Below are 12,685 nucleotides of genomic sequence, written 5' to 3'. Positions count from 1 at the left end.
GGAAAGCAAAATAGAGTGAGGAAAACAAAATAGAGTGAAGGCAACTCTGGGCAGGAAGTGGGAGGAGCCACGGAGAATTGACGCTTAAAAGGGGAGCACCTAGGAGAAGCCAAAGAGGTGACAGCTCAGAGCTCTGGCCAAGACAGTCATGCTCTTTACTTCACCTCTGGGCCATCAGGTAGTCTTTTGCTAGATGCCTTCAGAGCCCTTTTCAACCATGGCTGAACATTTAGACCTTCACTTTAAGACTCAATTAGAATAATCTGTGGGGGAAGAGCTTCTAATATAAGAGGTGAAATTTAGAAGACATAAAGAAAAAGCAAAAAATTAAACTTGAGTTTTCAGATAGCATGTTCAACATAAAAACATGAGTTGTAGAACAATGGTTATATGGTGATACCATCTATATTTGTGAGAGAATTTGCACTTGAGAGCACATATATGCGTTCTGTATACATGAAATGCATAGAAAAGGATTACAAAGTTACCCTCCAAATTGTTTAGGAGGTAAGTTGGAAGATGTTTCATAGTGAGAATTTTCCATTCAGATGTCACTAATACCACTCTTATCATTGTGTGTTCTCCTAATACACCTTAGTGATGTAAACTGCACAACAAATAACTTTCCCATCTCTCTGTTATTCATCTTTTTGAAAGTCATGATAACAAATAGAGCTCTTCATATAAATTCTAGAAAGAAATAGATTTGCAAAAGGCTCTTATTCTTTTAAAAATGTAATTTAAAATTCTATGGTATGTCAAAATTATTTACCCTGGGTAAGGGCGATGCAGAACAGGGCAAATTTCTCTGAATGGGGGGTGGACTCAGGCCCTGCACTGAGAGAGAAGAGGGCTCTTGGCAAAGCATAGGCAAGCATTCAAACATACACCAAAGTTAGAATCAGAGGAATGTTTATTAGAGGAGGGGTCACAGACAGAGAACGGTCTCTCAAAGGCAGCAAGTGAAAAAGCCTTAGAGAGACTCAGAGGGACAGGGACAATAGAGAGACAAGGACAGTGAGAGAGACAGAGCAAAGACACTGAGAGGGACCCTGAGTGTTAGAGGAATCCAGTTTATATGTCATTCTTTAGTTACTGTGAGTTATAGTTTAAAGACTTCATTTACCTCTTTTCCTTTGATATGGACTTACAGTGAGTAAGGATAAGGGTATGTTGTGTGGAAAGGTAAGAATATGTAGCAAGACAGGCCTGCTGGCAATTCCCAGCCTGTGATCCATAGGTTCCCCATGGTTTTAGCCATAGAGAGTGAACGACTTTATTTTGTGGAGTGTGCCACTTAAAGACTGCTTTTGTTTGTTTGTTTGTTTGTTTGTTTTCCCCTCACGGTGTGGGGAAATGGGTTGTTGGCAATCCCAGCAGGTGTCCCAAGGTCTGGCTGCCAGGGCTGATCAGCATAGTGCAGTCTCTGAACGTAGCTTGACTTAACATTTAGTTCTTTTCCTCCTCCCTACATTAGGGAAAGAATAATCTTTACTTTTTGCATAGTTCCCTTCAAGCCCGATTCTTAGTCGAAGTGCATGGCATTTACTTTCATTTAAAAAACATGCTTTGCCCCAATCTGTGACTTCTAAGGGTTTCTTTCCTTTGGTGATAAACTGAACAGGCATTTTCCCAAAATGGTGTGGGACTTAAATCAGTATAATACCTTTTGAGGATGAAAAATTGAGAGCCCTGAGCATTCAGATGCCCACACAGTAACCTTCAGCTGCGTTCCTGTGGGTTCTAGTGGAAGGCATTGAAGGGAACCAAAGTTTTGTCACCCTGAAGTTGCCTTTTGAGATATTGATTTTAAGCTGTTATATTAAGAAACTAGACTCAGAAAAAACTTTGACCCTTCCGCCTTTTCTGCCCGAGATTCAGACAAAAAAATCCTGCTTCAGAAAGGAAATCTTAGGATGTTCGCCTTAGCCTAATTTGAATTAAGTATGAAAAATAGGAGGGCTCTTGGGCAGGGGACCTGTTAGTGAGATGCCCACTGTGTCCCATTGTTTCTGAGTTGCCTAGCAAAAATTTGCCTGCCGTGTGTGTGTGTGTGTGTGTGTGTGTGTGTGCGCGCGCGCGTGCGCGCACCACTCTTCCTCGATTACCGCAAATTGCCTATTCTTCTGAAATCTATTACCCTATCCCCATCCCCCTTTTCTTCTTTGTCCAAAGTGTCACGTATACCCAATGTTTACCTCGTTGTCTGTGGAATTTTCATGCTTATGTGAAATTCCCATGCGCACGTATTAAAATTTTGATTTTCTCCTGTTAATCTGTTTCTGTTAATTTGATTATTAGCCCAGCTAGAAGAACTTAGAAGGTAGAAGGAAAAGTATCATTATTTTTTTAGCCCCTACAGTTTATTAGGGCACTGAGAGTTTATGAGTGACCAAAGGGATATTGAGTGACTCAGTGAATTGGCAGGTTAAAAATAGATACCAGCACTTACTTCATGGCTTCTACACACACACACACACAGAGTCACACGCAAAGTATTACCTGTTGGCATAATTATCTGATTTCCATAACAACATGTCAACAAGCATACCAGCACTATGTCAACTACGTGCCTAAAGTATTTATAATCACATTCCATGACTCTGGACGGGCGCTTGGATCAGGCACGGGGGTGGCTGTGCCTTCCAGAAAGCAAGGAGAATACAATGCTGCCAACTAAGCTATGAAGCTGTTGGTGTGTTCCTCATGTATATGGGAAGCAGTCGGAGAAAAGGAAAAGAAGGAAATTCTGCTATGAGAAAATCCGGAGTAAAAAGCAACAGCAAGCCATCTGTGGCCGACTTCCTGAGAGGGATTCCCGGCCATGGCCATGGCACTGTTCGTGCCACAAGCACACCTGCGTGTGTGCGTGCTCAGCGAGTCCCGAAAGGCTGGGTAAAGAGAGTGTAATTGTGCACAAGCGAATTGTAACGCTCAAGCTGAATTGCTTATTTAAAGGACGGCAACCTTGATTATGCTTGCAAATTTATAAAATCTTTTTTGATTTTTTAATTTAAAAGTTTATGTAGATCGAAGTTTTCCAAGAACAAGTCAATGAAGGTAGAAACTCACTGTATACAAAGGGCAAATGTGGTATGGTGGAAAGAGGGTGTTTCTTTGGATTCATACAGACCAGAGGGCTCATAGCCAGGTTCTACCACTCATTATACATAAGCCCTTACTTTACAAGTGTAAAATGGAGATAATGATGTTGCAGAGGCCATTTGTCATTTTGGTGGTCCAGCTTCTCAAATGAGAGTTTCATCGTTAACATTTAATATACAAGCCAAAGTGGGGGATGACATGATCATCGCATCAATGCTTTACTGTCGAAGCTGAAAACGGGGTGGTCATACTCTTTTCCCGGATCCTGACAGCTGGGCCATGGACGTGGGACCTAAGCATGTCCTAGTAGAGGCTGCCCGCCAGCAGCACGTAGAGATGATTCACAGACCTGCAGTGGTGGGGTCCAGTACATGGTGTCCTTAGCGGATCATCCTTATGGCATGGTCTTAGCTATGCCTGGCTTCCTGTAGTTCTTTCTGGAACCTTGTTCTTCAGCCTCCCTCTCAATTTTGTGAACTATACCCAGGAATATTCTAGTATGTCTTTTTAAAGTAGGTGTCTATTTAAAGTAGGTGTCTATTATTTGCCACTACGAATCTTGACTAGAACAAATACCTCACAATTTGTTGGTGAATTAAAGGAGATAATATACATAAGGAGTTGAGCAGAGTGCTAGAAACATTAGCATAAACTATAGCTACTAGTATTATACTTTTCTTATGTATTGATTTAATATTTACAGTTTCAACTGGTTCAGAGCAACTTAAAGGTCTATGACATATGACAGTTTAAAATTCTGCCGAGGAACAAGTTTTAATCCAACAAGTTGGTGGTACAGGAGCCACTTACTTGGCTAATGATTGAGCCCCACAGACCATCCAGTACTGACATACCAATATGAATATTACTGTTCTCTACTCATTAGGCTGGTACATCTGGATCCATTCAGAAAAACAAGATTTTGTTCCACATAGTTCAATCGAGGGAATTCAATAGGGAGAAGAAAATATACACAGATAGGAAACTCTAGAAGTCCTATTACAGGATGGTGAAACAGCCCAGATAATAGAATCTGTGGTTAGCTACTCCCATCCCTAGAGATAAAGGAACAAAAGGACAAAGCGCGACTGCCCAGCAGACTCTGAGACCACAGAAGGAGGCGCTGATAAGTAGGAGAAGAAATAAGCCACCACTGGAGAGGTTTTCTCAAGGATAAAGGATGAGAGGAGAAGGAGGGATGGGAGAGTGGGGCTTCTCCCTTCTTCCTACCATCCTATCTACCTCCAGGGCCACCCATTAACTAAACTGTACAGCCAGTTAGTAAGAAAGGCTGGGTGATTTAGCATCAGATACAAGCCCCTAAGACCACAGCCAGACAGGGGAAGGGAAGAGAAGGGAAAATTTACTCTGATAACGTTAAATATAACTTTTTTTTTTTTTGGCTTTGCTTGAAAACCAGGAAATATACAAGGTAGTCAGAGGGATCAGAGAACTAATTATGAAAATTAAGGAAATATATTCCCTTATCTCTGTTTAAACTGGAAACAGATCACATTGTCCCTTTAAAGAAGCTCAAAAGCTACATGGGAGCTGACAGCAGAGGTTCTTGAGAAAAATCAAGACAGACTTTATGGGGCTAAGATAAGCTGAAATAAACCCCCGGGAAACCAAGAAAGATGAAGGATTAGTCAGGACTACCCAGAACTTTGTGAAAACCAGTTGTTAATTAGGCAGTGTTTCAAACAATAGAACTATTTATGAAGACACATTACAATCTAAGCATTTCCTTTGTGCTGTGGTAGGAGGAGTGGGAGAAATCAACATAAATTGCATAAAAGAGGGTGGATTTATTAAAATAAATCTCAATTTGAATTACGTCCTTAGCACCTATCCGCTATACGATTTTAGGCAAGCTGCCTAACCTTTCAAAGTCTGAGTTATCCTATCTATAAAATGAGAACGATAATGCCTAATTGCTTGGAAACCCTGTGAAAAATACAATGGAAGGCAGCTACACATGAATATGTACCAGAGACTGACTAGTCACTTACACTCATTTCCTTCTCCGCCTGGTGCACCACCTCCCTCATGGTTAGGTATTAACACGTGACTGGACTCTAGTCAGCAGAGTGAGAGGGGGGTGATGCGTGCCACCTTCCAGACTGGCCCTGAAACACCACTTCCCAATCCATGGACCATGTGCAGATAACGTGGAGGCCCGAGAAGATGCAAGTCACAAGTTGGAAGGAACCAGGTTCCCGGCTGCCTGTTGGGCAGGAATACCCATTTGGACTTTATGAGAGTGAGAAGGAAGCTGTTATTTAGATTTGAGGCATTTGTCCTTACCTTTATTTATTATAAATAAAAATAATAATACATATCTTTATTTGTTATATATAATATATAACATCAATATGGAACATATTCATTTACTATGTAATATATAGTCGTATGCCACTTGACAGGGATACGTTTTGAGAAATGCACCCTTAGGTGATGGTGGTGTTGTGTGAACATCGTAGAGTGAACTTACGCAAATAGATGGTATAGCCTACTACACACCTAGGCTGTATGTTATGCCTCCACCATACACGCAGTCTGTCGGTGACCAAAATGTCATTATACAGCACATGACTGTGTAATAACCATAAATAAATATAAAATAATATAGACTTTTGTATACCTTCATTTATCATATATAATCATATGATATAATTATAACATATGACTTATACCATGTGTAATATATAATAAATATGTGACATACATTTTTGAGCAATTACCACGTGTCAAGGGCTATCCTAAGCACTAGAGATACAAGAAGGTCAAGGGCCAGGCCTCAGGGAACCTACGATTTAGGAGAGAAGACATGGGTACACGATTCACACATATATATATACCATGATTTTAGGTAGCAATAACTGCTACGGAAAAAAATAATGCCCAGGAAGGGGACGGAACCTGGTAGGGAAGGTGGATGGGAGAAGGGTTCTGGAAGGCTCCTCGGGGGTCAGCCGGTTGCTCCGTTTCCCGATGCATAAAAAGGCCGAGGCGGAGACTGCGGTCTGTGTATTCTCCCTTGCTAGGCTCTCTCCATTAAAGCTCTCTAGTTGGGGTAGGGGATGTGCACTAGAGGGGGCCTATGACGCTGGAGAGGAAGGAGGGCCCAGCTCCCGAATAATGGCCCATTTCCTCGGCAGGCTCCAGTCTTTTGCCCTTGGCATTCCCACACCCAGTCTCGTAGTGGCCTCAAACAACCTTTCATTACGCTCGCAGATTCTAGGGTATCAGAAATTTGAACAGGACTCAGTAGGGAAGGCTTATCTCTCTCTACGATGTCTGGGACCTCAGCTAGGAGACTTGAAGGCGGAGGGTAAGCATCGCTGGCAAGTTCACACACTCGCCTGGGTCTGGTGGTTGATGCTAGGAAGACTCGAATAGCCGAGCTCCTGGGGCATCTCTTTATCTCTCTGTGTGCCCTCCCCAGGTGGTCTCTACAGACTCGTGGCTTTAGAGTAGCTGCACTTCCCGCATGTGAGCTCCCAAAGCACACATGCCGCATAGATCCGTTGCCTTTTCTAACCTGGCTTCAGAAGTCACAGTGCCATTTCCACCGCATTCTATTAGTTGGAAGCTGTGCTATTCAAAGGGAGGGGAACTAAACTCTACCCATCGTGGCAGGGGCTTCGAAAAATTTGTAGACATGTTTTAAAATGACCACAAACCCTACTTAAGCTTTAGAGATACTAAACCACCCGTTGGTCCCTGAATTTGTGGCCACGCGTTTACTTACACACTGCCCTTTTCTTGCATTGCCATTGTTCCCACAGATTTACCTCCCAAATTTCTGCTCACCATTTAAGAGTCATCTTCAATGCCATTTGCATTATAACCTCCTATAGCTCCACATTTGGAAGTAATTAACCTTCTCTGTCCTATCCTTGGTCCTCTTTCAATCTCCCTTAGGTGACCTGAATACATATTTGTTGAATAAATAAACAGAATAATAAAATCTCAGTTGTGAGAGTGACCTCAAGTGTTACTTAGAGCATCTTTTTTGAATCTGTTTCTATTCATGTTTGTTTTCCCTTCTGAATTTTTAGTGTCTTGAAGGTCCAGTTCAAGTTCAACTTACTTTTGTTAGCATCCCTGTTCCCCCTCCCCCCATCCCCCCATCATTCCACCTGTAGCTCTTCTAGCACTGTTTTGGCCATAGCAGATGTTCAAAGAATTTTGGTTAAATGAACAAAACTGGTTCCACACACACACACACACACACACACACACACACACACACACACCTGTGCATATATTTTGCTAATTTGCTATTTCTATTAAGTGGGTAATATTTCATTTGAGGCAGGTTGGGGCAATCGGAAGAGATAATCTCCAAATGCTGAAAGAGCACAAAATGCTCTTAATCCCTCAGACATCAAAGGTCAGAATTAATGGTCTTTGTCATGGCTACCCTCCAACAAGCACTTTCCTGGAGAAGATTGATGCCGTTTTCCAAACAGACAAGGGTCACCCTTGAGCCCATCCTTTGGAGCCCTTTCCTTCCCTGAAATTGTTCTTCTCCAAAAGCAGAAATTTCTGGGCCATAGAAAATAGTTTAACCGAGACCATTCTATTCATAGTAGATATCAGTGCTTAAGCAAACAAACAAACAAAGCAACTAACTGTTGAACAGTTTCTGTTTATAAACAAATGTGTTGCAAGAATTTTCAGGGAATGCTTTGCAAGAATACCTAGCCACACACAAGGAACTTAAAGTTCCTTAGGCGACTCACAAAACACTATTCAAATGATGATATCTTTGAAATACCAATTAGTTACAATGAAAAAAACGAGGGAAAAACTAATTTAAGGAAAGGAAAATGAGAAAGTAGATGCAAAATGTTGGGGGTACATTAACTAAAGACTCCACCTTCTCCATGACTTTGAAAGTTGATTTACCTGGTTCATTTTTATATCGAACTCTGATTCCCAACTCATGCTTCCCCCCCCCTCCCCCCAAGTATAACCCAAAAGTCCCAGCCCTCACAAATTTATGAGTGGAAAACGAGGCCACATTTCCTTTTTACACTGAAATTACGATAGCCCAGGCACCTACCAGCTGTATTGCCGGAAGTGCGTCTTCCTTAAAGCATTCCCCAGTTGTTCCCGAGCGGTCACAGGTGCCTCTGAGCTTATCAACACTGCATAGCATTAGCCCTGTTTCACCTCTCCTACTCAGATTCCTGTGGATCCAGATCCACTGCTCACGGAGATGCTTGGACATTTCTGCTACGGTAAGCCATGAGACGGCCAAGGTCCATGCTGAACACACAACCTCTGGATGCTTCCAAAGCTTCTGAGCCTTGTGCTGGGCTCAGTGCAGAGGTGGGAGCTTCGCTTTGCCCCCCCGACCCTGTACACACTCTCGGTTGCTCATGCTTAGAGCCTCACGAGATCTTTTATCAGTTTCTCCTGGACACAGTTCTGTCAGGGCACAGCTCAAGAACTTTGGCACTAATCAGATTACTAACGGACATGACTTTAAAAAAAAAACAAAACGAAAACCTCTATATTTTTTTTCTTCAAGGGACTGAAAAGAGGAAATGGAAGCCGAGCTTTCGTAAGGATATTATACGAATCAGAAGAGGAGTGGAGAGGAAGAGGCTTTGAAAGGACGTATGTCTTTGTGTGAATGAGGTGGGAACATGCTTGTATACTTAAGGAAACGTCAGGGAGCCGGGGCGGCTGGCATGTGGTGGGGAAGGGGAATAGGGTGGGATGTGAGCTCGGAGCTAATTTGGGCCAGATTGCACTGGGCCTGTAAGTGATGAGAAGCAGCTGAAGAGAAGTGACAGGATGTGACAGATGTTTTAAAAGAATCATCCTGGTTACTGTGAGGATAATATAATAGGGCAAGAAGGAAGCAGGGAGACCAGTTGGGAGGCAGAGGCAGGAATTCAGGCGAGAGACGCTGCTGGTTGTTCTGGGGTTGTGCTGGTGGCCTCTCCCTGTGGATAGAGCCTATGCATAGCAGTTGGGTGTGTTCCTCCCGAATCCTGTCTTGGGGATGTACCGTGAGCTGCAGCTTTCTGACTGTCATGTCTGAGAGTAAGAAGACAACCGTCTGGGGTGAATGTAACAGAATGATGCACGAGTAAGAACATAGAGTCGTAAAGACCCCCCGGGAAAATCCCCAGTTGGAACCTGGACTCTGCTATCTTCTTGTAATTAATTTTTCCCTGCCAAGGGAACAGATGGGACTATGGGATGACAACCATTGTTCTTAAGGAAAGCATGCCAAGGTGACTGCTTCACTTTCATTTACATGATTTCAGCTCGGAGGGACAAAAATCCAATTTTCGATGGGCCTCAATGTTTAAGCCCATCATCTCCCATAAGCCCAGCGATATCTGTTTGCTTCCACATTTCGATATGCATATCATTGTAGACAGAACACCCTAAGCTGCTCAACTCTTTTTTTCCTTCTCATATACTATGAAATGTGCTTATTTATCATGCTTATTAGGATTGCCTTTCTTCCTCCATTAGAATTAAGCTCTCTGAGGGGAAGAGATTATTGTTTTATTCACTTATGTATCCTAAGTGCCTAGAATGATGCCTGAAATAATAAAAACTTATAAAAATTTAATAAAAATTTGTAGATGGAATGAGGAATGAAATATTTTCCTTTGGATCCCAAATGAAATAGAAAGAAGGTTGTGATGGCCTCACAATATCTCTCCAGGGGAAATAAGGAAAAAGTCAGGAAATGCCATTCGCTGGAACAGTTTCCTCGTGACCGCCAAAGGGACAAGACTGGAAACGACAAACCAAACCCAAAAATTAATTCAGCAAACAAATTGCTCTTTGTTTCCCAACCACTGAATGAGGAAAGCCACGTTCGAGATAGTTCAAGTGATCTTCAAGCTTGACCAAGTGGTGGATATCACTTGACAATGTATTTGGTAAAGATTAAAAAGCGTAGGGTCCTTCTGACTGTTCTCAGTCTCTGGACTTTGTGTCATGACCAACAGCACCCTAACTTTGACAGGCCCTGCAAGTATGAGAAAAATAAGCACCTGGCACCATTTCCTTTAGGCTGCAGATGTGGACAGTTCAATTTATTTCGGGTCTGTTTACTAAGTCTCACGTTCCTGCGTTCAGGGCACTGTGGAAGATGCGAGGGGTACAACAATGACCAAGATACTTGCCAGGCTCTCAAGTTTAGTGACGAAGTTTAGTGAAGGAGTTTAGCAGAGGAGCCAGTGCGGTGAGAGTCATACATATAAACAGGTAATTACGATCAACTGTTCTAGGTGTGGTATTGGATGTTTATGTAAGGCATGGCAGGAAGGAGTAATGAATTCCATGTGCGGGGAACAGATAAGAACGCAGAGGAGATTTTTACATAGGGTTTTGAAGGCTGAATAGGAGTTTACCAGGCAAACATGGAATAGGAGAGGATAGAGTAACACTCCGGGGAGAGCAAATGGAAGGTATCAAGATATAGATTAATGAAATGTCATTGTGTGTTTAGAGGGCTACGACTGGTCATGTATTTCTGGAATACAAAGTAACCGGTAGGGAAATTACCAAAACGAAGGTTGGAGAGCTGGGCACGGGCCAGAGAATTAATACTTTATGTACTTCGATAAGGGCCTCGGGGTTTATTTTAGGTGATAAGTTTTCATGAGGAGAGTGAAGAAATCATATCTGTGTTTGGAAAGATCACTCTGGCATCCAGGGGCAAGATGGATTTGAGAAGGGCCAACTGGAGTCAAGGGGTCCCACACACTAGGGAAAATAATAAAGCTTGGCAGTTTCCAGCATGGCCCAGTAGGTGGAGCAAGTAGGCCAGAACAGCTTGGTTGCTGGCTGGGGGGATGGAGAAAGGATAGACTAGGAGAAAGCCCCAGCGAGAGACTGTTTTCTTGAGCAGAAGTTTCTAAATCAGGTGCTCTTAGCTATGGAAGTAACTATATTGGTTTAAAAAATTCTCTAGCGAAAACTAGAAGGCACCGAATGTTAACCTATTAAATATCACAAAACATTCACATAACTGGAGTACTAGGAAGCCATTTAAAGGGATGAGGTAGTTTTGTGTGTACTCACATAAAAAAAAATGTCCAAACGAAAAAAGCGAGTTGCAGAATAGTGTATAATATGATCCTCGTTGTGCAAATGTAAGAGGATCATAAAAGCGATATGAGTGGTAATTTCGAAAGAGGGTTTTGGGCTATTGACTTCGTGTATTTAATAGTTTTATTGAAGTATAATTGTCACACAATAAGCTGCACATAGTCGTAGAGTACAATGTAACACGTTTTGACATATATGTGCACCTATGAAACCATCACCACAATCACAATAGTGAATAAACCCGTCATCACGTCTCCTCACATTTCTTCGTGATCCCTCTCGATCTTCCTTCTCTGTCCCCCGTCCCCAGGCAACCACTGATTTGCTTTCTGCCACTAAAAGTTTGCATCTTCCAGAATGTTACATAAATGGAATCATACAATATGTTTTATTTTTGGTCTTGCTTCTGTTGTTTAGAAAAATTAACTTGAGATTCATGTTGTTAAGTATATCAGTTGTTAATTCCTTCGAATTGCTGAATATCATTATGCTGTATGGATGTATCGCTGTTTACTTTTCACTCATCTCTTGAGGGACATTTGAATTGTTATTAGTTTTGGGCTATTACAAATAAAGCTAGGAACATTTATGTACCAGCCTTGTATTTGCATATGCTTTTATTTCTCTTTTACAAATATCTATGAGTAGAAAGGCTGGATCACATGGTAGGCGTATGTTTAATTTTTTAAGAAACCGCAAAAATTGGTTTCTGAAGTTATTGTAGGACCCACAAGCACTGTATGAGCGTTCCAGTTTCTCTATATCCTTGCCAGTATCTGGCATGATTAGACTTTTTAACTTTAGCTCTTCTAATGGGTGGTTTAAACTTTTCATTTCTTTAGTAATTAATGATGTACACTTTCCATGTACTTCTTTGCCATCTGTAGATCTCCTTTTGTGAAGTGTCTATTCAAATTTTTTGTAGGCTGTTGACACATATTTCACTTTCCACTTGATAAAGTTTTAAATTTTATAATTACCATATCTCTTTTATAATCAAAAAGACCAATTTGAGGTATCTCAACCCAGAATAAAACAATAATTACAATTTGAACTTCAAACTTATTAGTAGTGTATTATACTAGGGTTAAAGCAAATCCCAATTACATTCTTAAAAGAGAAAATATTTGGTTTCCAGTCTCAAGTTACTAGGAAAAGACCTCAAAATCGTTTTGACATTTTATTTCCAAAGATTATTGCTTTTGAGAGATAATACAAATTTAGACTCAAATGAACCTGGTGCAAACTCCAGCTCTTCTGCTTACCAGCTGTGGGGTCTGGAGCAATTCTCAAAGCTTTAATTTTCTTTCTTTCTTTCTTTCTTTTTTTTTTAAATCTGACATATCATTTACCTCGTAGGTTCATTTTGAGGATAAAATTTGATGTTATATTATATTTAACACAATAACTAGCATGTAACATGTGTTCCACAAATATTGGAACTTCTATGACAAGCAGTTTGGGTGTCTTGACAACCAATTGT

The 12,685-nt window shown here is 41.4% G+C and overlaps 1 long non-coding RNA gene across 1 annotated transcript; it reads left to right on the top strand.

Annotated features, from left to right (window-relative positions):
• Positions 1-8,235: 8,235 nt before the first annotated feature.
• On the top strand, positions 8,236-11,550 carry LOC118613837. Its single transcript, XR_004955951.1, has 3 exons — positions 8,236-8,357; positions 8,651-8,760; positions 10,228-11,550. It is a non-coding gene; the product is annotated as an uncharacterized LOC118613837 (long non-coding RNA).
• The last annotated feature ends 1,135 nt before the right edge of the window (positions 11,551-12,685 follow it).

This window comes from Rousettus aegyptiacus, unplaced genomic scaffold (genome assembly GCF_014176215.1).
Source record: "Rousettus aegyptiacus isolate mRouAeg1 unplaced genomic scaffold, mRouAeg1.p scaffold_m13_p_2, whole genome shotgun sequence".
Taxonomy (NCBI): domain Eukaryota; kingdom Metazoa; phylum Chordata; class Mammalia; order Chiroptera; family Pteropodidae; genus Rousettus; species Rousettus aegyptiacus.
The sequence above is the reverse complement of the archived record's forward strand: the minus strand, read 5'-3'. Positions and strand labels throughout refer to the sequence as shown.